Below are 27,135 nucleotides of genomic sequence, written 5' to 3'. Positions count from 1 at the left end.
ACAGTAGTAGGCTCCTTCTGAGGGTCTATGCACTCTTAAGGAACAAGGCCTTGGCCTTGGTACTTGGCTAGGTATGGATTTCATCCCATTGTAGGACTTTAACCCCATCAGAATGTGCTTTGTAACTTCCAGAACATTGTGCCACCATTGCACCAGGGGGCATGTCCTGTGAAGACAATTATTATGGCTCACAGTGTTTGAGATTTGGTGACATAGATGAATTTTCTTTGTGGTAGTGTGGGTACCAAACTCCAGCATTATGAAAGCTAAGCAGTGAGATGAAACTTCTAGTTTCACGATGATCTGTCCAAGTTTATGATTCAAATGGGGATTTTAATTATAGGGTCTCACTGTCAAGCTCTGGAGGGTATCCAAGAACCATGACAAACATTATAGACTGTTATCATCATTCTATTGGAAACCACTGGTCAAACAGTCTAAAAGAACTAACCCTTCACGGCGCTGGGATTTCTATTTGATACCATTTGACATACTATTAAGCCTAAATAATCAATAAATTAATTGATAGTAAGTATAGGCATATATTTTAGAAACATTTTGGCCCAGTGGGTAACTGATTGTTACTGTATTATTTCCATGAGACTTGTCTTTCAGTTTCTGTCAGTGCCTTGTTAAAAGTCATGTGCTACCGATGTGTTCCTTCTGGGTTTTCAACAATGTATCTTTGGTCTGTATTTTCAGCTTTATACCAAGAGCACTCTGTGCTACTTACCACTGTTCTATAATAATATTTTTATATCTGAAAGTCTAAATATTGCAGCTTCTTCCAAGTTCCTTTCAGTTAGTCTTGACCATTTACAATTTCTTCTACATTTTAGAATCTCTTGTCAATTTTACAGCAAATAAACACCTACTGAGATTTGAATAGGAATGTTTTTGGTAGAGTGGATAGAATAAAAGTATCAACTATACAATTCTCTCTCAATGAATAATATTTTATATTTATTATGTATATAATCTTTCTACTTCTTTTGCTGAGTATAGTTCAAAACATTTTATTCTTTTGATGATCTAATAAATGAAATTATAGTTTAATTTTATTTTTGGATTACTTGTTGCTAACTTATGGAGATGTGACCACTTTTGTGAATTATTTTATAACACACTCTTCATTAGGTTTAATAATTTAATTATTCATTTGGAACTATACATATGATAGTATATGTTCATATAGTATATGTATATATTTCATAATATGTATATATCAGGTATTATATATTCTTTTATGTCTTAGTCATGGTTTCTATTCTTGCAAAAACATCATGACAAGAAGCAAGTTGGTGAAGAAAGGATTTATTCGGTTTACATTTTCACATTGCTATTCATCACCAAAGGAAATCAGGACTATAACTCAAGAAGGCCAAAAAGCAAGAGTTGATGCAGAAGTCATGGAGGGATGATACTGGCTTGCTTTTCCTGCCTTGCTCAGCTTGCTTTCTTATAGAACATAGGACTTCCAGCCCAGGGATGGCACCACCCACAATGGACTGGACCCTCCCCCCTTGATCACTAGTTGAGAAAATGCCTCACAGCTAGATCTCATGAAGGCATTTCCTCAACTAAGGCTCCTTTCTCTGTGATAATTCCAGCTTGTGTCAAGTTGACACAGAAAACCAGCCAGTACATAGTAATATAGTTTAATATAGTTACTATATGTTAATATTAAAATATGAATGTATTTCAGTACATATAAATAGTTGTATATTAACTATTGAGAAAGATACTTTTGTGTCAACCTTCCCAATGTAACCTTAATGTATTTCATGTTGTCTACAACCTTCATTTCACATTAAATATAATGGCTGAGACCTGAGAGCTGCTTTTGATCTATACTGCAGGGAACATATCTAGTGCTTCAGCTTTGAGGATGATGCTAGTCATAGATTTTGTAAAGATCCCTCTTAGCAAATCAAAAGTGAGTCCTTTCATTGTTTTTATGAGTTTATATTTTCAATATTATTATGATTAATATTGATTGTCAACTTTGAAGGATCTGAAATAAACTAAGATAGATACCTCTGGGAAGATGTATGGAGGTGTTTCTGAAAAGAGTAACTGTAGGAGATCTTACCTGTGTGTGAGCTTCACCTTCTACAGGTGACCCGTATGTAAAGAGGCAAGGGGAAAAGTCAATCTTGTTTGCTTGCCTACTTTTACTTCTTGCTCTTGAGTGTATTGCTCCCGTCTGCCTCCTGCCTGCTACTGTCTGTCCTTCACGGATATTGGAATCCACTTTCTTTGGGCTTCCAACAGGGGCTCAATGATGAGGGGTGATGTAAGAATCTTCTAGATTATCAACACTCAATTGGGACTGCTAGGGTATCAAGCATTGTGAACTGAGCAGCAGTGGGGTTCTAAGCATTTGCACTGTAAAGATGAACATTGCTGGACTTCTTAGCACTTAGATACAGGCCATTCCAGTGAATCTCAGATGGAAATATATTTGCTTTTACTCCTAAATGTAATCCTACCTAATACAGATATATGCTGGAGTCCTGTGAAGTGCTTTCCTGTGCCTATGAAGTTTTTACATAACCATGAGCATCATCATTTCTTTAGATGTTAAAATCAACTTTGAATAAATAATGCTCAATTGAATAACATTTCCTCTAATATCCAGAGTAACTTGATGCCCCTACAATCACTGCTCGCAGGTAACTGTTTCATCACCAATCATGGCTACTTTTAGATGTAAAATTTTAATTACAGACTTGAGAAGAACTTTGTTTAATCTTTGGAAACAGACTCTTCATGCATCATGTAATATAAATGAAGAGTCAGGAGGAGTGATACATAATGAAAAAACATTTCCGCCACTTTGTCTCCCTGTGTGTGTGTTTGTGTTTATGTGTGTACATGCATGTACACATGCATGAATATGTACATCAGAAGTCAACTGAGGATACATTCTTTAGGAGCTATCCAATTTTTGCAAGATAACTCTCACTGCACCCCAAAGGTCAGAATTAGCCCAGGCTAGGTGGCCAGAGGTCAGAATTAGCCCAGGCTAGGTAGTCAGCAAGCTCCAGGGAGCTGCTTATCTCAATCTGTGTACTGCTGAGATTTCAGACCTGTGCCTCTATGCCCTGGCCTTCTGTTACATAGGTGCTGGGATGGAATTCACATCCTCATGTTTATGAGACAAGAACTTACTGACTGTGGCCTCCTTGCATTTTCCCCCCAAAACTAGTTGTAAGTGAATAGTTCTATGACATCAGGAAAACTGATGTCTTATGCAAGTATCATAGCCTTACATTCCAGAAAAGGCTCTCGATCCCAAAGAGACATTCTACACACACTACATAGTATATCTTTCTTCTGCCACCTACCACCCAGGTAGCTGCTATCCTTTCTTTTTGTGCCAAATGCGTTTTTTGTATCTTCCATAAGTAAAGCCATTGCATAATTTGTATAATCTCCCTTTGTGCCTTGTGTATTTCACTTAAGGTTATACTTTAAAGGTTGATCCATGTTATGGCATGTGCCCAAGGAATTTTATTCTTTCGAAAGCTGAGTAATGCTCTATTTTAGTGCACATAGCATATCTTGGATACCCATCTGTCAGGAGACATTTGAGTTCTTCCCACATTTTGATGAACTTGATCAACTGTGATAAATAGTAATGGACAAACTTTTCTGTGGCCTTTAAAAAAAACCTTATTTTTCTTTTATTTCACTCATTTAAGTGTTTTGTCAGAAGACATATTTGTACATTACACCAGTACTTGGGCCAGAAGAGGACAATCTGATCTTTTGTAGCTGAAATTAAAGATGGTTGTGGGCCACCTTGTGTGCGCCAGGAACCAACTGTGGGGCATGTGCAGGAACAGACAGTGCAGGAACGAGCAAGCCATTTCTCTAGCCTTTGCAGCCCTAATTTCACAGTATGCGGATTTGCAGCATCTCCTGAAGGCCCACATAGTACAGGTCAAAGATGGGACCATTCTGCATTCCAGACATCACTGCACATGGTGTCCGCCATTGCTTACCACTTCTCTACCCCAGCTTCCTTTGGTTTTCTAGTGACAGCTATCATAACAGATGTGGGATTTCTTTTTATTGTTGGTTTATTTTGTATTTTGTCAACTGCCCCCACCCCACTTTGTTGCCCATCTGCATGTCAGGTTGGAAGAAATATCTACTTAAAATGCTAGTATTTTGTCCAAGGTTCTTTGTTTATTTTCCTTGGTTGCATCTAATGAGCCATATATGTATGTATATGCATATGTGTGTGTGTGTGTGTGTGTGTGTGTGTGTGTGTGTGTGTGCGCGCGCGCGCGCGCGTGTGTGTGTATATATATATATATATATATATATATATATATAGAGAGAGAGAGAGAGAGAGAGAGAGAGAATATATTCTAAAATATTATCTCCATCAGATGACTTAAAATATTTTCTCCTTGCTGTGAGCTGAGTTTTCATTTGTTCAATATTGAGGAATTTTATGCTAAGGCAGTTGGAGGTTTAGGAGGTCTAACCTAGTCTTCCCTTTTATGTTTGTCCGCGGTGCCACGCCTAAGCAACCCACATATGATGTCACAAAGCTTTGCTCTGAAAGACTGAAACCCAAAGCCCTATTGTTTGTGTCTGATCCTTTTCAGTCATTTAGTATTTGATTTTATTCTAATTTATTTCCAGTGCTTAGTGGGACTGGGGATGTGGACAGAGGCAGGCTGTATATACCGGTGGAGGTCAGAAAACAAGTTGCTGGAGTGATTTCTCTCCTGTCACCATGTGAGTCCTGGGCGTCCAATGGTCTAACTCAGCCACTCCAGTTGCTGGGCTCAGCAGTACTCAATGGGACATCTCAGTGGCTGCCTGACCCTTCCTTTTTCTTTTTCTAATTAAACATTGATATTTTATGCAATATATTGATTGCGGTTCCCTCTCCTCCACCTCGGTGGAGACTCCCCCCTCTTTCGCACCCACTCAGCTCCACAACCTTGCTTTTTCTCTCATATTGGAGAAGAGACAGGAAACAACAATAGCAACAAAAAATAAACAAACAGATGAAAAGAAGACAAAGAAAAAGCACATGAAACAGACCGATGCAGAGACACAAACATACGCACACATGGAAATACCGCCAAGGCACAAAGTTGGAAACCATAAGCACCAACAAAAGACCTAGATGTTAAAGTAAGTGAGTAATACATCAATGTTCAGATGAAGCAGTAGAAGACAAAAAACCAAATCTTTAGAAATTCTTTTGAGTTCATTTTGTATTGGCCACATACTGCTGGGTATGGGCTCTGCTGGTAAGTGTGGCTCGTGTGGCCAGTGAAACTCCATTGGAGAGAATGAGTATTTTCTTTGTAAGAGGTTGTAAACTGGAGCTAGCTTCTGGGTTAGGGATGGGGACTTGTGTCTATTTCATGTTTCACCCTAGGAGCACATCTGGCTCGGACATATGCAGGCCCTGAGCACGCTTCCTCATTGAGTTCATATGTGCCTCCATTCTGCTGTGTGTAGAAGGCCTTATTGCCTTGGAGTCTTCCTTCCCACTGGCTGTTAAATCTTTCTACCAGTTTTTCTGGAAAGGTCCCCGAGTCCAGAGCTGAGGGACTTGAGTTTGTTCATATAGGCAGTATAAAGCGCATGTTAAGAAATCATACTTTTGTCTGTAGATATTCAGATTCCCCAAGACTATTTGTTAAGAAGAATGTGTGGTTTTATTTCTTGCTTCTTGAGTGGTGGGTAACACTGGGGGTAAAATACATTGGCGGTAGCTCCAGGTTTAACTGGGAGCTTTTCTCTCTGTTAGATTAGGTGTTTGCCTTTATGCCAGCACCACATTGTTTAATAGTAGTGTGGTGTTATATTTCATTTTAGAATCTGTAAACATGTTTCTTCCAACAGGCTTATTTCTCTAGACTCTTTTGGCCATTTAAGGTTGTTTTTTTTTTTTTTGTTTTAAGCATTTTCATGAATTGTGAGGAGTCTTTCTAGTCAAGAAGGAAAAGAATACAATAGCCTTACTTATATTCACTTTTCTGGTCTGTGAGCATCAAGTGTCCTGATATTTAGAATGTCTAATCTTTTGGCAAAGCGTTCCAGGGTTTTTACTTGTCTGAATCTTTGTGTGGTTCAATATTGCTTTCATTCTTTGCTTGCAACTGTGGGCATTTATTTCTCTTTCTCCTGTCTAATGATGTTTAGATCTTTGTGTAATGTGTTCACCACAGGTGAGGATAGGCAGGACTCTCGAGTTACTTCTTGGAGGAGAAACATTCCCACGTGAAAACATAGACTTGGATTTCATATATGGTCTAGCATGCAAAGCCTGCGTCCTACTGAGGACTCAGCCAATGGTTTTTAGTGTATCCTGTGTTTTAATATGAAATAGAGCTGGCTATTGCCATGCTTTCATTTTTTTCCATTTTTCCATTAATTCTATTTTTATTTCCTCAAAGCCAGAAGTGATATCATTGACTTAAGATTTTCCTATTTTATATAAACTCACAGCTAAAAATGGTACTGTTCTTCCTTTGAAATAGTCTTTCTGTGCATCAGTGGCTAGCCTGGAACTCTATCTTGACCAGGGCAGGTCAAACTTGTGACACATGTTACCATTATGGCAAGTTAAATTTCTGTCTTTTCACTGCTTTGACTACATCCCATAATGTCTGGAATATTTTATTTAATTTTTCTTAGGGTAAGAGAAAATTTCCATTACTCTTCCTTAACTAGTTTCTCATTTAAGGATGCTTTCTTTACTTTCTCCGTAGTTGTGCATTTTCCTCCGCTTGTACATATTTCCAGTCCCATTCCAGTTATAGCCATCAGAGATCATGCTTCATATGATTTCAATTAATTTAAGACTCATATGTAGCTAGACTTAAGGTCTGAACTGGACACAGTCCCTGTATGCTTAAGAGGAATACGTATTGTTACTGAGTATAATGATCCATTTGGATCGATTAGATGTCGCAGATTTGTGGTGGAGTTAAACTTACTTGTATCACTAAAGGCCCTCTCTTCTACTGCTCTGACCATTGTTCATGTCTCTGTTATTGTAATGGCGTTTCTTTCTCTCTGGACATATGTTCACAATGCATTTTGTGTACTGATGTTCTCAAATGAGGTATATCATGTTTATGGGATGGTCATATCATACAGATGAGTTGATTTTTTTAGTCAATGATGTCCATTTGCATATTATGTAAGGTTTGAACTAGAGACTAATTTAACTTTTAGTGTGGGTATTCACATCTCTTTCTGTTACCACACATATGTTGTGTAGTTTTTCATCCCTTGACATTCAAATTATCTGTTTCTCAAATTTAAAATGACTTTTTACAAGACAACAGATACTTGGACCACATTTCAATTCAAACTGCCCTGCCAATCTATAATTTTTTAAGATTTATTATTTTTATTCTTATTTATTTGTATGTGTGTTTGCATCAATGAGGGATGAGAGAGAGAGAGAGAGAGAGAGAGAGAGAGAGAGAGAGAGAGAGAGACTGACTCCATGGGCATGGGTATGTCCCACATGTGAATGCGTATACTCAGAGACCAGATGTACACCAGATGAACAGAAGCTGTAGTTACAGGCTATTTTGAGCTGTTTAGCATAGGTTCTTGCAACTGACCATTGGTCCTCTGGAAGAACAGCAAATATTATTAGCTGCCCAGCCATTCCTTCATCCGCCAAACTATTTTTGATTGAACAGCTTAACCCATTTACCAAAAAAAAAAAAAACAACAACAACAAAAAAACAAAAAAAAACAAAAAAATACCAAAAAACAAAACAAAACACACACACACACACACACACACACACACACACACACACACACACACACACACATGTTGATAAAGAAGACTTGTAGGATTTTTTATTTTTCTAGGTGTGTAATAATTTTTGTATCTATGTTTTCTTATATGACAGCCTTCTTTTGTGTTTGGTGGGTTTCCCTACTGATGTTTACTCCTTGTAGCAATGACAAAGGCAGCATCTAAAGGGTATTCATAGGAGCACAAGAGGCATGGTCAGTTAATGTGAGGACACATAGGACAGAGCATATGTAAACTCTGCTCATTTAAGTAACTAGGTTACACACACCACATATTTATACATTGAAAGAATAACATACAATTTTGTAATTGATTTCTCCTGAAATCATGTAGACAGTGAAGACTAGAAGTATAAACCACATTGTACTAATAGTAGTTTTTATATTTGCCCATACATTTATTTTTACAGGAAAGCTTTAGTAATTCATAAAGTTTTACATCACTGCATTATGTATTTGTATCTAACTCAAAGAATTTACCTGTATGGCAAACTAGTTTTGATGAATTTACTTAAATTAGATTTATCTGGAAATGTGCTTCTTCTCTCATACTGAAGACAATCTTGATACACAAATACTTACAAATTGGTGGTTTTTTGTTTTGATTTCCTGTCTCATCTCTGGCTGATGAGAAATTATCTGCTAATAGTTTTGAAACCCCTTCATCCAAGTCAAGTCACTTCTCTGGCTGCTTTGAAGAGTGTGAAGAGAGTAGGCTTGTCCACGGCTCCCAGTACTTTGGCAATACCCATCTTGAGGTACACAACTTGGACCACAGTCAGCTCATTTGCTCTGTAGACTTGCATGTTTATTCACATTTGTGAAGTTTCTACAATTATTACCTTGCTGCTTCTTTCTCATTGTTAAAATATCCATTTACTTTACTGCGTGTATGAGTGTTTGTCTCCATGTATGTGTGTGTGTAGCTGTGTGCCCAGTGCCCTCAGAGGCCGAAAGAGTATACTGAATTCTCTAGGACTGGCATTTCAAAAGGTTCTGAGCCACCATGTGGGTGCTGGGAACTGAAACCAGTCCTCTGCATGTACAAGCGTTCTTAACCTTGGAGCTATCTCTCCATTTGTCTTCTCCTTGAATTGTCATGATACAATCCGCTGTTTGCTGGTGTCCTGAACGTTTCCTGTCATATTTACTTTTGTATCATTAATAGTGTCAGAGATTGGATCTTGCCCATGAGATGAGTCCCAATTTGGTGCAGTTATTGGTTGGTATTTTCTGTTATTTAATCTCATAAATCTTAAAGACTTGGGATACAATAATTTTATAATTCTTCCATTGTTTAGTGTAGGGAAAATTTCCCTTGGTTGCTATAATTTTCCAACTCTGGAGTTTCAAGTAGTTCTTGGATAATTTGTAATTTATGTGTGGTTGATGTTATTTTCATTTTTGAACGTTTGGCACATTTCAATTTTTTTTGTTTTGTCTTTATCCTTTTTCTCATCTATTGAAAAAATAGGATTGTGATTTTATAATAGTCTAATAAGTATATATCAGGGTTTTATTAGGGATGGTGGATATCAATTAACTTTACTTCATTAAACATAACTGCATTTACACACACACACTTACACACACACACACACACACACACACACACACACAAGAAATTCATTTGTTTTTGTTGTTTGTTGTTTTTAGTTTTGGCTTATGTCCTTCATTGACTACCTAGCCTGGGTAAAAACAAGAGATCCTCCCAACTGAGTCTTCCCCAGCTCTGCTCTAGGATTATGGGAGTGCTCCACTATGTAGCCTCATACATTGATCTCTCAGGTATATGTATGACAGTCATCTAAGAGAACTATTTGCTCAGATTGAGTTGAGATGGTATGACATCCGAGTTGTCAACGATTTTGTCAAAATCTGCTTCCTCTTCACATACAAGCTGTTGTTCTTGTTTTGGAATTTCCATTCCCAATATCATTCCTCTGATAATTTTTATGGGATGTTGTGAAACCACCTTAAAGGCTATTGTGCTACATTTGGTGTTTTAGAACATCACCTCCCCTGTGTGTCATCAGCAGCTCCTCCCAGGCTGGTGAATGTCCTGTGCTGATAAGTCAGGAGCACAGACCTTGAGCAGCCACAGCATTACCTCTCAGTTGTTCTTGATCCCTAGGTGAGGTATGCACACATAGCCTTTATCTTTTTGAAGTAGATCATGGGTACCAGATACAAAGCATCCCATGCCAGAATAGTAAAATAGTTATTTTGCATTGCATTAAAAAAGAAAAGAGAACTCTGGTCCCTTTACCTGCATGTGGCATACCCATACCCATAATCCTTCAGTCTATCATAGAAAATCTTTCAAAATGAAATCTTTATATGAAAGAAATTATTTATGTTCTGGGAGAGGCTGATCTACACATTTTCTTGATCATTTAATGAGTGGGAAGATCTTTTAGAACATTTATTTTGTTTCAGGGACCTTATGTAGAGTTCACTGCTTATTTTTAACCAAAATAATCTCAACTTACTTCTTTTTTTATTTTTTCAAGTTTCAACAGTTCAAGGACATTTCCCATGGAAAAAAACCCTTCTTGTTTCATGGATGAATTAATTACATCACATAAAAGTATATAAGATTGGTATATGCTCCAGACACTCTTCAGCAATCCTGAAATAGAAGAGTCAGAAAATATTCACTTTGTGAGATTTTATTCAGTCTGGATGCATAAATATGAGTCACTTAAAATGTATCAGAGATAGTCATTATTTATAGCCATATTTTTATCTTGTACAGATATGTCATAGCAAAATATATAAAATATGATATTTGGTATTTCTAAGATATGATTAAATTTACTGGCCCCACTCTACCTGGAGATGGGTAGAAATAACTAAAGACAAACCCAAACTCTTTCAAGGAAGTTTCTAATTTTTTTTATAAAATTTCTCACTAAAAGCAGGAACACCATGTTTGCTTATATCTGCACCTCTTTTCTTCTAATTCCATTGATTTAAACTATTTGTCACATTATTACAATACTTTTTAAGTAGCCTCTTGTGATAGCATTCAGTTTTTCATCTTTATTTCAACCCTGTTTGTTTGTGTGTGAATGCGTGTATGTATGTGGATGTTTACTCGTTAGACAAATAGCTCGAGGTATAAACTTTGAACACCAATTTAAGTTTTAATATATTACACTGAGTACTTATTTTTCCATAAGGAAATGAGGGTGGTATTTGATGTCCAGTAACATTGTCCTAAGGCACAAATTAAAGGAAGATAGTGTGGTCAGCTAATTCAGGAGGACTATGAATTTAAAATAAACTTGGACTATATTACACAATAGTCTCAAAAACATAAATGCTGGAGAGCCATGGACGTCCTGAAAAAATGTAATCTGGGCTATTGTTTAAAAAGCTCAAAATTCTCTGCACTTTCTGAGTCCACTTCAGGAGGGCTCAATGGGCGAAAACATCATAATTCTATTGAACTATTTATCTGTCCTACAAATATAAGTGAAATCACTCTGTTGCCATCCAGGCCTGCCAATCTCCTAAGTAACAATGTAGAAGGAAACAGTTGTTACAATGTGTTGTTTGTAAGTAGAACACAATGCCCTCCAGCTGGATTCATCTTTCCTGCAGGTGTTCCCAGTATGAATTGTTTCTGGATTGGTAGTGAGTTCTTTCCGGAAGTCGGGTTGTCAGAGTTCAGTCATCAGTCACTAAAGTTTATTTATGATTTTTAACTGAAAAATATATTTTCTTTATCCATTCTTGTACTAGAGAGAGATTGGCATGGATTTGACAAGTGCACTAGAATATTTTGCTTTGTGTACATGTCCACATGGATGGACCCATGGCTCCAGCTGCATATGTAGTAGAGGATGGCCTTGTTGGGCCCCAATGGGAGAAGTCCTTGGTCCTGCCAAGGCTGGACCCCTCAGTGTAGGAAATGTCAGGGTGGGGAGGCAGGAAGTGGAGATGGTTGGAGAGTGGGAATACCCTCGTAGAGGAAGAGGAGAGGAAATGGGATAAGGGGCTTATGGATGGAAAACCCAGAAAGGAGATAATGTTTGAAATGTAAATAAAAATAGCCAATGAAAAAAATATTTTGCTTTGTTCCAGAAGTGGGGCCACATCAGAAATCAGTCAACACACTCACCCTTCTTTTGTGGTTACACTTCTGTTCTACTCTTGGCGTTTTGTCCATTTGTGTATATCATAGTCACAGGTAACGTCTTATCAAGCTCAGACCACAAGCATACACTAACCTGCACACTTACAAATAATTTACAGCTACAGATGGATTCAGTTCAGTGTGGACAGCATTTCAGGTCACAAATAAAGAGCATCGCTTGGGATAATAACATGTTCCTTCCCATTGTTTTCTCTCCTACCTCAGTCCCCACAACCACCACTTCTGCCAAGGAATTTGACAGACTCTAAGATCTGACAAATCTCGCATCTGAGCTATCATCCTTATGTTTCTGGATGTGTAAAGATCAAGGCCCTTGTTGACTTTGAGGATGTTCTGGTGGACGTGTGCTGAATTGGGTTCCCTTTTTAAGCATATGCATCTTTTCCTGAGTTTCAAGCAGTATTTGGCCATTAACAACCAGTGTTCCAGAGAGATTTTATTCTTGTTTCTTAAGATAAAAAAAAATCACACTAATGGGCTTTTGTTTGTTGTTTTTGTTTTCATTGTGGTGGCAACTTTAGATTGAGTCCAATCACTTTAGATGTCGCCCAATAGATGGGATCTAAATGTTCAGAATACCAAAATAGTTCTCCTTCCAAAGAGCTCTTTTATAAACTGCAGCTCTCTAGCTATGAATCGAACACTTACAATAGCCTTTACAGTCCTTTGGGAAAGATGAGTTAGTCTGGTTCCTCTAGTTGAGCAATATATGAAACCCACCTGGGAATCCTGGGAAAGTCTAGCCAACACCCTTATTCTGCTCCACTCTCCCCTCCTTCCACTGAAGAACTTCTTTGAAAACCACAGGACTTATGGCCTTTGTGTTTTCCTACCTATAAGAAAGTACACAAGAATAATTTAGTTGCTCGTTACAAGAAGTTTAAACCTATTAAGAATCCTGTGGAAGAGTTTCATAAAAGTTCATCACTGAATCACAAATCTGGAGCCAATAGTTTCTCTCTCTCTCTCTCTCTCTCTCTCTCTCTCTCTCTCTCTCTCTCTCTGTTATAAATGCTATGCTGTTGAATACAGATTGTGAAAGGAAATTAGTCAATAGCAAGTTCCTGATGGTGAATGTCTCATGTCCGTTTTACACTCACATGTTCAAAGCGGTAACTCCATTCCAAAGCTTGTCTCCCCCATTCTCTGTCCTAGCTGCATACACAACACTTGAGCCCTGTCTGGCCAAAGAGAACACCACACAGTCATTTTCAAGGGCTTTCTGTTCACATCGCCCTTTATAACTTTAAAGGAAACTTGGAAGCCAGAAATACAACCTGACATCAAAACTCCTGTCCGCCGAAAGCTTTCAGGGCTGTTAAGGCTTCCGGAAAGGTTTCTTGAGAATCATTAACTTTTTCAGAGACGCGGCTTTTCCTTCTGTGCCATTAATGAGCTGCATAACAGTTTAATGCGATGTTACTCTTAATTATCAAGGCCCTTTCTTTTAAATATCAGATTCCCCTCTCTGAACTGTCCTCTCTCTCTTCTGAGTCTCATCTGTCACTGTAAATGCCATCACTGTACTCCTCCTTCAGACGCAGTGCAGCGACAGGCTCACTCTTATCCTTATCTCTGTTTCCGTCCCCCTATTGGACCACAAAGATCCCTTTTGCAGAGCTCACAGCTGTATCCGCTTTCCACACGTGGCACATGATTGCCTCGGTAAAGGTATTTTCTGTTTCAATCTTGCATTTTCCCAAGGGGGAATAAAGGGGACCAGCTTTCTGGAGTTGGTTTCACTGAGAAAATTGTTTAGAATTGCCTCATTCCTCAGCAGATTAACGGATGCATACAATCCCAGCTTAAGTGCTATTGTACGGCACAATTTCTTCATTATACTTTGTCCTTTCCATTTAGAAAACCCCTCACCAATTAAAGTAATACAGCCTTCCAATACATGCTCCCAATTAAACCTGAGCCGTACTGCCTGCCCCATGCAGCTGGTCACAGGTTCTTACCACTTACCGGCATTCATTAGGCCTGTTCATTATCAGGGGATAGTGGCAGGAATTCAAGGCACTGCCTTCCCTTTTAGGACAACACCAAAATTATCAGCTTTCCACCCAAGGTCCCAATAAGGACAGGATTAAGTGTAAGGGGAAGGGATTCAGACAGTTGCAAACTGCCATTGTCCCTGGCCTCTCAGGTTCCCTCTACTAAATGCATCAAAAGGATACAGTGCAGGTACAAAAGAATTCCCCTCTTAATTAAAGGATAACTTTTCCCTCACTTTCTCCCTCGTAGTGTAGTATACCCCAGCTTTACTGCCCTTCTTCCTCAAACTCCTTCTCCTAGAGCACGGTCAAAGGAAGAAGGGAGGGCTGAAGTCCACTCCCTGAAAGCTGTGTCACTTAAGACAGGGCTTTCCAGCTTCAGGCCAGGATCCATTTTTTTTCTGTCTTTAGAAGTGTTATTTTTTTCTATCCACAGTTTTAAAAGTACCCGAGAAGGGAATGAGGTGTGGGTAGGCGGACCATCAACTGTGACTTAAGTACTAATGAGGCATAGTGACATCCGTGGGTGTTCCCGGATACATTTCAGGCTGCCTACGACAACACACCGCGCCGCCACATCCCTGTACTTTCATAATGAAGAGGAAACTCCGTGGTCATTCCTAGGGAATGCCTTAGTATTTTCTCTCATGGTTCCTGATCAGAAGGGGGTGAGGGGGAAGCAGGCAGGGAGAAAGGCCACAGACTAGAAAAGAGAAGCATCTTCAAAAGCACTCCAGAGAAAATTCAAGGAGAGAAAGAAGTCAGCTTGCCAGGACAGCCTCAGGGAGATTCTAGAGGCCCTCAAGCACGGCTCCTAGAGTCCGAAGACAGAGACTAAAAAACTCGTGCAGTCTCTAGGCATTCTGGCCGCAGCAGAGCATCCTGGACATCTCCTGGGTCCTTTGTCTAGAATCCAAACAGCCTCTGCCTCTACCTACCAGTGAGCACTAAAATGTCCTCTTAAATGATGGAATTGTATATTCCAGAATTCCTGAATAATCGCTTACCTTTGGACTGTCCACCCCCTAGGACTTTGTGCCCATAAATACTGACTGTGGAGAAGCCACAGAATTGCTCTGCAAAGAAAAGAGATGAACCACTCTGAATGCTGGGTGCTGGGTGCTGGGTGCTGGGTGCTGGGTGCTGGGTGCTGGGTGCTGGGTGAGAACTGACTCTCAGAAACTTTACTGGATCCTTATTGTATACATACGAATCTTATCAATGAACAGCACCATATGCATATACAAGGCTTTTTTTTCCTTGGGGGGGTTGTATATTAGTGTTTTCCTCTCAATTAACTTCTAGGCAATTTTCCCAGCTAAATGCATAACATCATTGGCAAGATGCCAAACAAAACCTTAAGACCCAACACTAAATTCTGCACTTATACAGGCGGCTTAGATTTTCATGCGGTGAACTGGAAGCATGCCAACCACTTCCACTGTAAACCCAGCAGTGGGAAAACTATATATATATATGTATATATATATACATATATATATATATTATCAAGAAACTCTACTTTTCCAAGACCACTTGAAAATTGTACTATTTTAATGTGCCTTTTAGACAGAATAAAAGAAAGATTTAACCTGCTATTAAATTAACCCAATTAGCTATTTATTTCATGTAACCTTACACTTTGGAGGCTGTTAAATATAAAAAAACCTGGCAGTGAATGAATTTGTTGTGAATTATGGAAATTATGAAATGCATTCTAGACAATACATTCTTCTTTTGGTTCTTTTTTTTTTTTTTTTTCGGAGCTGGGGACTGAACCCAGGGCCTTGTGCTTCCTAGGCAAGCGCTCTACCACTGAGCTAAATCCCCAACCCCTGACAATACATTCTTATGCCTTTCCCCCAACACATTTTACTCTGACAAGATTATCAGAATACTGACTTTAAAAAAAAAAGTCAGATTTTCTTTTGTATACAAAACGGAATTACCCCAGATGCAATGAAGGAACTAAGGAGAAGTGACTGAGAATTCAGCAGTAAAGTAAAACTAATGACATAGACATTTATACACCGGCTATCCCTCTGAGGCCTTGCCTTCAACTTGCTCTCTTGGTTGTACTTTCCTTGGTATTTGCCATAGAACACTCGTTCTCAAACAGGGTGCTTGTCAGAGACCTGACATAGTGGAAGCTGGGGGCCCAGTGAAGCTTTGCTGACCTTAACTTTAGAGCAAACCTCTAGGGGTTTGAGTTGATGTCCATTGGGATCTTCAAAAAGACCTAAAAGAGTGCTTTCAGGAATTTGTATAGAGTTTGATAAACCTGCCTAAGCAAAAAATAAAAAGGTTTTGGAAATTAACATTTTGACAATGTAGGAGGCTATGAACCAGAAACATGCAGGTTAAGTTTCCCTGGAAATACCCAGGGTTTACAAATCAAGGGATTGAAGATTACATGACCAGACTCATTTTGCCCAACTGGAAAGAAAATCGCTAGACAAGCTAACGCCGTTTGTCAAGTTAGCAGGACTGATGATTCTCCTCAATACTAGTCAGTATTTTTATCATTTAAAAAACATTTGATAAGATTCTCAGTACATCTCGGGGTTTCAGAAAACAGCATCCACACAAAAGGATTTTCTAACTCCCAAAATCAAGTCATAAAACAGAAACATGCAACACTCGTGTTTGTCTACATGGACTTAAATCTGGCCCTGTGGGGGACCCAGTCATGCCCTTGGCGAGGTGAACCCTGTTTACTGGACACGGCAGGTCCTTTCTGAGTCAGGTCAAATGGAAGGATACACGTTCTACTTAAGCATTCTATGGCACCAGACTCACCATAACCCGGCTTCATATCTGAAGAGCCAAAGAGATGACTTCCCAGAACACCTCAGTGAAACTCAAGACACTGCAGAAAAGAAAAAAGAAAGGGGGAGGGGGGTTACTATGTACTTCTGATTTCCACCAATGTTCAAGAATAGGACCGGCTCCTTTTGCCTGTTTGACGCCCTGTGAGTTTCAACAGTGACTCAAACCTCTGAAAATAATGAGAAACAAAAAGTAACTAAAATGCCCGCCTCTACCACCGTCTCCACTTGCCAGCCCGGACTCTAGGTTCATTGCCTTTGCCTCCAATCTGTCTGGACAAAGGCCAATTCAGTACCGTGTACACGTGAATCCTGTATTTGAAGAACAAAATGTAAACTAAGCCTAAATACAAATGAGTAAATGGACAGAAACACAGTGAGAGGGTGATGAACAAAGACAAGGAGGGAAGAACTGAAGGAAGGGAGGGAGGGAGGGAGGGAGGGAGGGAGAAAGTGAGGGAAGACAGAAGAAAGGAAGGAGGAGGGGAGAGAGATGAGGGAGAAGTGGAGAGGGAAAGGAGAGAGGAAGTATGCAAAGGGGAAGAAAAAAGGGGGAGGGGAGAGGAAGGAAGAAAAGAAGAAAGGATGGTCAGGGGTTGGAAGTGAAGGGAAGAGGATTGGGAGGATTCTCTGCCCAAGGCATTATGGGAAATGAGGCTGTGAAAGGTTTGGTAAACACTTTCTACAAGTTATATTGTACATACATCGTTTGCCTTTGATTTATTTCAGGGCTAAACTACTATTTGGATCTGAAACAATCATAATTTCAAGTGGTGTGTGGCTGTACATTTGACAGGAATGGCTGGCGTTGTATGGATGAATCTGCATTCGAGAACTTTGGAAGATTTTCAGAGATGTATGTGACAATTAAAAATAAAAAGTCAACACTGACAAATGATTTGAATATTTCAGAATATCCTTAAGAGAGTTACTTGGTATTGAGAATCACAATGGCTAACTCAGTTACTATACAAAACTAATAACGAGCAAATTTGAATTTATTAGTAAAATCATACTGTCGAATATGATCAAATTCCAGAAAAAGTATTGGTTACTATGAAGAGTAAATTAAGCCCTGTGTGGTTAATTCTATGTAAGCTTTTGTAGTTTACAGAACACATTTCATACAATATATATTCTATAACAGCTGTGTAATATGTTACAAAATGTATTTTATGAAGAACGTAGCAGTATTCAAAAATATAGTTGTTACAACACAGGATTTTGTAGGGTTGATATATAATTTAGAATCATTTTGTTTGAAATACTTGTAAGTCAGGTGATTTTATGAATGTCTGAATCTTATCAGTATGGATTTATACATCAAAAAGAAAATTTAAAATAGTTTAAAATATCCTTTTCTCTGTCTCCTTAGTAGAAAAATATTTTTTCTTCTTTAAGGGCAGTCTAGAAAAGTCGAAATGATTCATACTGCATAATATTATTTCCTTGAATTTGTGTCTATTTACATAAATTAACATAATTTGACAAAACTTTTATTACTATGTAAGAGTTATTTTAAGCATTTTTTAGAACATGCAGCATTAAGGTCTTAGGGAGACTGGTTTTGTTTTTGTTTTGTTTTTTTCCTGGAGAAATGTAGACTATACTTGTGTTGATTTCTAACTTTTAACATGTATGATACAAAATTTCAGGGACACAAATTATGGGAAAAATAAATGGCATTTCCTCAAATTTCTTTTTCCTTGTGTTAAGAATTTCTATTAAAGTACAAAAAAAAAAGAGGGAGAAAATTTGCTTTTAGGGATACTTATTTTTATTTAAAATGCATTTTCAAAGACCCACACAAAGTTTTTTTGGCAGTCTAAGTGGGCCTGATTGCCCGGTGACAAACAGGCAGTCCTTGAGAGCCAAGCCCACCAATTTCCAGTCTTGCTGTGCATTAAAGTTACGTGTAGCGTAGCATTCGTGCCTTTGTCCAGGCTTCGAAGTGTGAGAAGCCCAGGACAGCGGTTATTAGGAATAAAAACTGATGTATAAGACTGAAATAAATAGGTGTGTAAACAAAGCCTGTAAGCTTCCCAAGTATAGAATTAGTGCCAGAATCCCATGTGGGCAGGTATGTCTGACAGCCCAAATAAGAATTTCCATTGGAGGCAAATGAAGGATGACAGCTCCTCTCAAACTCCAGTCACAATCAGCAGCCCGAGATGAGGGGTTGCCTAAACTTGAATCAGAATCCAAAATTAGGGTCAAGCACACATGGAAGGGAGTCCAAGTGGGCAGGGCCTGAGGACAGAAGACAGCCCAGCATTGGCAGGCTCCCACTGGGGTTTTTAGAGGGGTCTTGCAGATAAAAGAAAGCAGGAAATCAGGGGTGGGGGCAGGGTCAGGAGGGAGCTGTGCCCTCATCCCTCTAGGGCCACACCTGGCAGCCAGGCCCACACCCAGAAGCTGTGAAGACACTGTACGTGAAGGGTTAGTAAATGGTAGCCATCACAAGCAGACCAGCTCAATGCTGTATTTTTTATGTAGAAAGAGTCTCTCCTGAGATATTAGTAACTTCAAGGGGATTTATTTACACTTACCAGATTAGTAATGTACATTCAGTTGGTACTTCCAAAAGAATGAAGATTCCTTGGACTCGAACAAATGTTAGAAAGTGTGTATTGTTTCAAAATGCCATTCTTCTATCTTTGGGCTTAGTTTTTATCCATGTCTCTGGGTCTAAACTTAGTTTGTCATTTCCCACAGAGTTCAAAGCACAGGAGAAGCTTTCTCCTCAGCTCATGGAATCCCAAGCAGACTGGCCATCTGCTTCTCCTGCTCTTTGTGGTTTGGCCTCCGTCACACTCTGCAGTGCTCCATGTACCCTCACAGAACTCTACCTGCAGTCATTTTTAAGAGTCTGAGGTATTTCCAGGCCAGTGTCTTTTCCTTCTGCCTGCAGATCTCAGAATGTGGTCAATAGTGTGCAGCGTCAGCTACAGGTTTAAAGACCTGTGCCAACTAGAGGAATAATGAGGTGACCTCTCGAGCTTCCTGTGACTAAGGTCAGTCAATTTTTATCAAGAATCAATTTTATTTTTCTATGGGAACCCTGCTATGCTTTCCCATTTTGAAACAATATCATCTGCTTAAGTATCACAGTACAGTTCTACCCATCCATCCATCCATCCATCCATCCATCCATCTGTCTATATATCATCTTTCATCTACCTATAATCTATGTGTTTATCCATCATCTATCTATCATCTATCTATCATCTATCTATCATCTATTTATTGTTTACCTATAATCTATGTATCTATCATCTACGTATCTATCATCTATCCATCCATCTATCCATCATTCATCTATCTATCCATCTACCATCTCTCTTATCATCTATTACCTTACATCTATCTATCCTTTCCTCCGTCTATCTACCTACCATCTATCTGTCTGTCTGTCTATTTATTTTCTGTCTATCCATCTATCATCTGTCTATCCATCTGTCCATCTTTCTGTCTATCAATGTACCCTCTATTATCTACCTATCAATATGTCAATATTTAACACTATGTGATAAAAGAACATTTTAATGTCTTTATTTTACTAGATTAGTGTATTGTTCTACATGTCTCTCAAAAAGGAAATAATCTGTATCCATATTTCCTTGGCACTTGTGGCAACTGTTGCCATTATTGATTTATTGCAGCCATTTATTGATGGATAGCTGATGGCTAGGTAGATACACAGATAAATGAATGGGTGGACACGAGATTAGGTGGAATAAATACAACTGAATATCACTTGTCCATTTTGTGGAGTCACAGCACATTGCCCATTAGTAGGGAAAACAGTGAGTCTATTGCTTCTCTGCCTCAACCTGACATTAATAACCTTTAAAATTTAAGCTACACTATTTAGGAAACAATACGTTACTTCATGTGTTTTGCCATAGAACTATCTATAGTAAACTGAGCCCAGTATGTAATAGTTTTAACTAAACTTTCTAGTGTTGGCATATAACTGTCATTGCTACAATTCAGTATCATTTAATAATCAACAGAGTTGCCATTACCAGAATAGAGAGTGTACTGTATGTAGCTTGGCATGACTCATATTTGCAAAAAAAAAAGTTTATATAAAAGCACCAAGTAAGCATCTAGGTGAAAGGACATCATGATTATTATTGTATACAATCAGAAGGCTTCACAGTACTTTGATTATTAAATTATTTGTTATTAACTCATACATCTTTAACCTTCCCTTAGAGTATGACTATCTTTACATATTTAAAAATCTTATACAGAGTTGATATTCATACTCTGGTGGATCCTATGTAGAAACTGAACGTTTGCTCTATCGTGTTTTGACAATTTTTTTTAAAAAAAATTCATGTCTCCATCCAAAAAAATCCTTGATAGAGTAGACTGATTCTGGCATAGGTATCATAATTCGGAAATGTGTAAAAAAATGCTCACAGAGAGCCATAGCTAATATCAGCGTCCTCACACATCGGATGTAGAGCATCACAGAGCTCATTGTAGCAGACCCTACACTATAATTACATTACACACGTTTTAAATTATCATGATAATTTAAGACTGCAGCTTTGTTTGGGGCTTAGATTTTCCATATTCGTTCTCACATGTGAATCATTTAAATGGTTGAAATAGAATCTGTTTAGCTGTTTTGAATTATATGAATGAAAGAAAATACACTTTCTCTACAAAGCAAATTAAGACATTTAGAGATTCGAGTGAGACTGAATTCATAAGCTTGAAGTTTTCAGAGTAAATATGAACTTAAAAATATTTCCTGATTTCCTTTGAGTGTGATTTAAAATTATAAATGAACTAACTCTTCACTACAGGCCTTCATTTTGCTCTGACACAAATATTGAAGTTCAAATGAGCATCATAAATTATTTAGCAATTTGACATATATCCATTTGCACATGCTCTGTATGCACTCCATACCAGGGGTGTGTAGGTACATGATTGCTACATTTATGTCTGAAGTATAATCCCATAAAGAGAAAAAACAATTAAGAACACTAATCATCCAGAGTAGGAGTCGTACTTCTGGTTGGCCGTTGAGAATCAAATTGGAGACTTAATTATCAAAAAATTTATGTTTTCTTAGATATAGCCTGACTTAAAGACCTCTATGTAGCCCAGGCTGGCCTGAAAGTTGAGATAATCTTCCTGCCTTAACCTCTTGTGTGCCTAGATTAGAGGCACCGTTGGCTATTTACGCTTTTTCTCTATCTGTGCTTTTTGAGGCGACGTGGCGATATTTTCAAACCATCAAAGAAAAGATTTGGAGCAAAACGCTAACTAAGTAATGGAGAATTACCGTATTTTTTCTATGATTGAAAATAATCATCTTGCATACATTAAAGGAAACTAGTTAGTTCATATCCACTGCCAACGTACCTCATGATTTCGCTCCTGTTGTGCAAACTCTCCTAGCGTCGTTGCTCCTTGTACATTCCACCTCCGGATTCAGCAGGACCTGGAATGATTATTTTGAACTTTCGCTCAGTGATATCAGAACCTCGGATTATTATAAAACTCCACATGTTAAAGCCGACTCTCTTGGCCTTTATAAAACAGCTGCCGTAACAAAAGGCATTGGATGTAAATCCCTGCGGACTCAGAGCAGTGGCCTAGTTGCTCAGGCCTTCGACTTTCAGTGTGTGACTTAGGTCACAACCAGCAGATGTGTCTAAAAAGGGGCTTTTCAGACACTTACCAGAGCTGGAGCATCTCATAGGGCTGCAGCTGTGGATTATCCAGAGTGGGCCGAGCAGTGATGCTAGGGTAGAGGCTGCCCTCTATCAGTTGGTACTCACAAAATTGCTTCCTATTTCCTTTGTGTGGGCTGAGATGCTCCATTAAAATACCTAGTAGTCAACGGGATGTCTCTTCCCAAATCCTTCCAGCACAAGACCCAAAAGAGCTTTCCTCATTGCCAAAGAGATATATTATCTCTTCTAAGGGTGCAAGTATTAGCATCGATTTGGGCATCTTCTGGTTTGAACAGAAGCACACTTGACAGTTCCATGTTCAGTGACACATGTGCAATGTCAGTATTCAGAAACAATGCCTAGGAAGATGAGTTTGTCTAAACGTGTCCCTGGAGGTGCAGGGACAGAGAAGTTGCACAGGCAGTCATCCCCTTGTCAGTGTGTGCAACATTTGAAACAATGCTTCATTTGAATAGCTTGCTTAGTTGCTTCACATGGACATGTGCTGGCACACCATTGCCTACTGCATGGAAGTGACGTCATCTCTCGGGTCCTCTCTCTCTCTTGGTGTTGTATTTCAGCACAGCCTATGGACTCCACTGCAGACTTCTGAGATTTAATTCAGTCCACGTAGGATTTGGGGAGTAAATGATAGGAAGTCGCTCTTTCTGTCGTTCTGTGAATTCCTATTTCTAGACACTACCCTTAAACATGTAGGTCCACTTCCTGTTCTTTGTTGTGTACATGACGCCAGACATCTAACATTTGTGGGACAGCCGTGTTTCCTTGGCTCTCCCACCAGCCCTTCTTATGGGTGAGGGGTTGGCAAGACTTGCAACTTTGAGGATTGTCTCTGTAGTTTCACCTCTTAGTATATTGTTTGTGCAGGAAGACATTGTGCCTCTTAGATTTATAAAGCCCAAGCATTCTGCCTTTATCTGAGATGTCAGGTATCAACAGAAGTCAACAAGGAGGACATCTAGACAGTTTAGAGCTATAGGCATCACATATTATTAATGTTATTTTATTAAATGAATTTGTTATGTTTTGACGGTCTCCTCATGGAGCCTTGTCTGGCCTGGAAGTTGTTAGGTAGACTAGGATGATCTTGAACTTGTATTGTTCTCCCTCCCTGTTTCCCGTGTGCCAGGACTATATAGGCTTTTACCACCAGGCACAGATTTCATCATGCTTTCAGTTTTAAATTTTGGTGCTAGGAGTTAGCTCAGGGACCCACACGAGCCAGAAAAATCCTCTACTATTGAGCTGTATTCCAAGACTAAGTTATATATAATTATAGAAATCCAATAATTTCTTTTCTCTAATACTTGTTAGGACACAATGATCTAAGGCAGCATCACCCAATAGGGGTACCCGAGACTCTAAGAGATGGTTGTTATTTGCCCCACCATGTTGATTGCCACTAGCCACAGGAAGTGTGAGTGTGTAGCAGTGCCCAGTTATTTTTCGATTTTAATTACTGTCCAGAAATCTGAACAGTGACTGGTCTAGAGTCATTCAACATGCATTTGCACTTGCTTCTGTCCCTCGCTGTGTGGTTGAGGGAGTTGGTTCTCTGAGGCATTGCTCTTCCACCTGTAAGACACAGATGAGCATCTCCTACGTCACGGGCTTGGAGAGAGGGGTAGCATTAAGATGCCAAAGCTAAAAAAACAGTGCCTCGCACAGGTTAATCACTCAGCATAAGCCAACTCTTAGGATTACGTTTTGACTCTGCATTTCATGGGAAGTTATCCAGTTGAGCTATGCTTTTCTTAGACTGTCAGCTAAAATAAACAGAACGCAATGGTGACTGAGTCAGCAAATATGCATTCAAGTCTCGCATGTAGTACAAGTAAAGGTGGATGGGGTACTGGATGTTTCTCTTATGAAGGAATGTGAATGAGGGACTTCTCAGGTGCAATAATAATAATGATAATAATAATGATATCAATAACAATATGTTGATTTGAATATCTGTATGATCTTTTAAAAGCACATTTTTTAAATTGATGCAGCATGTTCTGGATGTTTACTTGTGAAAACAAATCCATGAGATGGAAAAATTTGTTTTGTATGTATTTACAACACAAGCTGTTTCTCTATTAACTATATTCCTATGGTATTTGGTCTATTCAAATTGAAATAGATAAAACGTTCAGAGTCAACTGTCTATTCAGGGTATTGGAAAACGAAACACCAATATTAACAAATCTACAAATAATACAATATCTTGCTTTTATTCATGAATGGAATGTCTCTAATTAGCATGCCCCTTGGTCAAAATTAACTTGAGCCTTTTAATAGGTTGAGCTACAGAGAGATGCCTCTGAGAAGCGACAGGAAAATGAGTCAAACCACGCGAGTCAGAGGCAAGTCACTTTCTGTCTCATGTCATCTTATGTTTGAGTGTTGCTATGTTAAATTATTTCAAAGTGGAATCACGTGCAATAAGAAATTGCCTTAAACAAGTGCTTCATGGAAAGGCTGATCTGGAGTTGCGACAAGAATATTGGAAGCCCTAAAGCTAGAATGTGTTCGTGGTGTGTTCAGAACGGAGCAGGTTTCAGCCTGTTAGGTGTTGCTCAGTCGGGCTGGTCTATTACAACATGCTTTCAGAACTATGTTGAAAGTGGGTTGTGTGAATTCATCCCTTCTAAAATGATTTTTTTTGTACTGAATTTAGGTTGTTTGAAAATGAGTATCAAACAAAAAGCAATGTCAAGGGAGACCAATATCAGCTACCATCATCAACAAATATTTGCTGAGTTCTGAGTATCTAGATATGCACAGTGTGATCGGGCTTTCAAAGCAGGTGGGAATGGGATTCGTTTGCCTTTAAAGTTAAATTCTTCGGTTTGATCAATGGAAGCCTGCGCGCCCTGTCCAGGCAGCCCTGAGATTATATGCAAACACGCTGTGTGAGTGAGAACACAGTCGCTTTCATGTGGGATACAGACCTGAGGGAGTGTAAGCTGCACCAGTATTTGGGGGGTAGGGGGTGTGTGAGCCACCAGTTACTTGTGACTGAAGAATGTTAATTACTGGTATGCATGTGCCTCATCTAAAGGGAAGCTGGAGAAGATGGCCAATACAAACCTACTTTTCTACTGAAGGATGCTACTCTGCTGGTTAGAGAACATTGGTATGGTAGTGAGACAGTCCAAAACACAGCACAGTGTGAGCAGTGGGGCTCTCCCACAATACAACTGGTGGTTATCGAGGTCAAAGGCTTATGTCCTGCAAAGTTAACAATAACACAAACCCAGGGTCTTGGTTGGACAACAGAGACACTAGATTTGTCCTGAATACTGGATTCTAGGCATATCAGTGTGTCTCCAATTTTTTTCTCCATCAGTCTTTTTCCCTCCCCCTTATTTCTCTCTCCCACCTAAAATATTTGGACAACTTATATGCCCTGTATCATACAATCAGTAGACATATGAAATATTTCTTTCTAGTCATTTTTTAAAGAATGCCCTTTCTAGCTTAAACTGCTGCTCTTACTCCCTATGGTATATCCTCAGGGAGTTAAATACCTTCGGGATTTGACTGGGGTAACCATTCACTTAAACACAGGCACAGCGTGGTCTTTCACTGCTGCAGGTTCTATACTGTTCTGGACTTCTCCTTTGCTCCATACAGAGCAGATGATTCCACTCTAGTGTATTTCTATGCTTAGATGTCTTTTTATTGATCACAGAATATAACTCCCCTGCAAAGAAATGAACATATAAATTGAAATTCTAAAAATAATTGTCTATGATCACCATGATTTATGTTGGTAATGTCTTTCTGCATGGGGTTATCGTCATAACTATATTTAGTGTGCTGAGATGGAGACATTGCAAATATGGTACAATTGCTCCCAAAAGCAAGGAGCCTGGAGATTTGTTGTGGCCACGTGGTCTCCCCTATGGACTTTCAGGGGCCCTGTGTGCCAGTCTGTCTGTAGGACTCATCCATTGTGGTACAGATTCTCTTACAGTATTACAGTGAGCAACATTTAAGAAAAGGAGTCGATATCATGCTTATGACTGAAATGAGAACCTCTGCTATTACAATGTAAAGATTCCCTATTCTGTGATGCTCTTCACTTACTGGGAACCCACACTCAGTGGGAAGGAAAGACAAGGAATTTGCATCACTATGATAATCTGCATATCCCTTGGTTGTTTCAGCATACAATGGTGGATGGTTTAGGGAGAGGCTTAATTTGAGACTTTGTAGACATCTTAGCAGTTCTGATAGCAATAGCAATCATAAGGTCGGATTCCATGGGTGTGTACCCAGTGGTCTTCTATGTTATAGTTCTTCTTTTCCAGCCTATCTTATCTACCAATTGGCACGAGAGGAATTCACAGGACTGGCCCCTGTGAGTGTTCTGGTGTCTGGGCTTCAAAGGGCTTCCCATCGCACCTTGCTGAAGCCTGCTGGAGGATGTCAATTCAGTGAGAAAAGTGAGGGAACTTATAAACACCCAGCATAAGCTGTCCCACATATGTAGGAGGCCTCTGGAGAGTGGGTGGGTTGGGTGTTGGTTGCAGGGACATCACATTGTAACCCTGAAGTGAGAATGTATAACTCTCATTTTCTTTTATATGTGGTAGATTGAAAAG

General features: G+C 39.1%; 1 long non-coding RNA gene across 2 annotated transcripts in view; it reads right to left on the bottom strand.

Annotated features, from left to right (window-relative positions):
* Positions 1 to 10,236: 10,236 nt before the first annotated feature.
* The window catches only part of LOC108351921 (uncharacterized), a 185,390-nt gene continuing 168,491 nt past the window's right edge, over positions 10,237 to 27,135 (bottom strand). For both annotated transcript variants that reach the window (XR_001839801.3, XR_001839800.3), the window contains 4 exons: positions 22,203 to 22,281; positions 16,786 to 16,855; positions 12,710 to 12,822; positions 10,237 to 10,456 (listed from right to left, as the gene is read on the bottom strand). This is a non-coding gene — a long non-coding RNA (uncharacterized LOC108351921). The remainder of the gene's footprint in view (positions 10,457 to 12,709; positions 12,823 to 16,785; positions 16,856 to 22,202; positions 22,282 to 27,135) is intronic.

The sequence above is a fragment of the Rattus norvegicus genome, chromosome 9, assembly GCF_036323735.1.
Source record: "Rattus norvegicus strain BN/NHsdMcwi chromosome 9, GRCr8, whole genome shotgun sequence".
NCBI classification, from domain to species: Eukaryota; Metazoa; Chordata; class Mammalia; order Rodentia; family Muridae; genus Rattus; species Rattus norvegicus.
The sequence above is the reverse complement of the archived record's forward strand: the minus strand, read 5'-3'. Positions and strand labels throughout refer to the sequence as shown.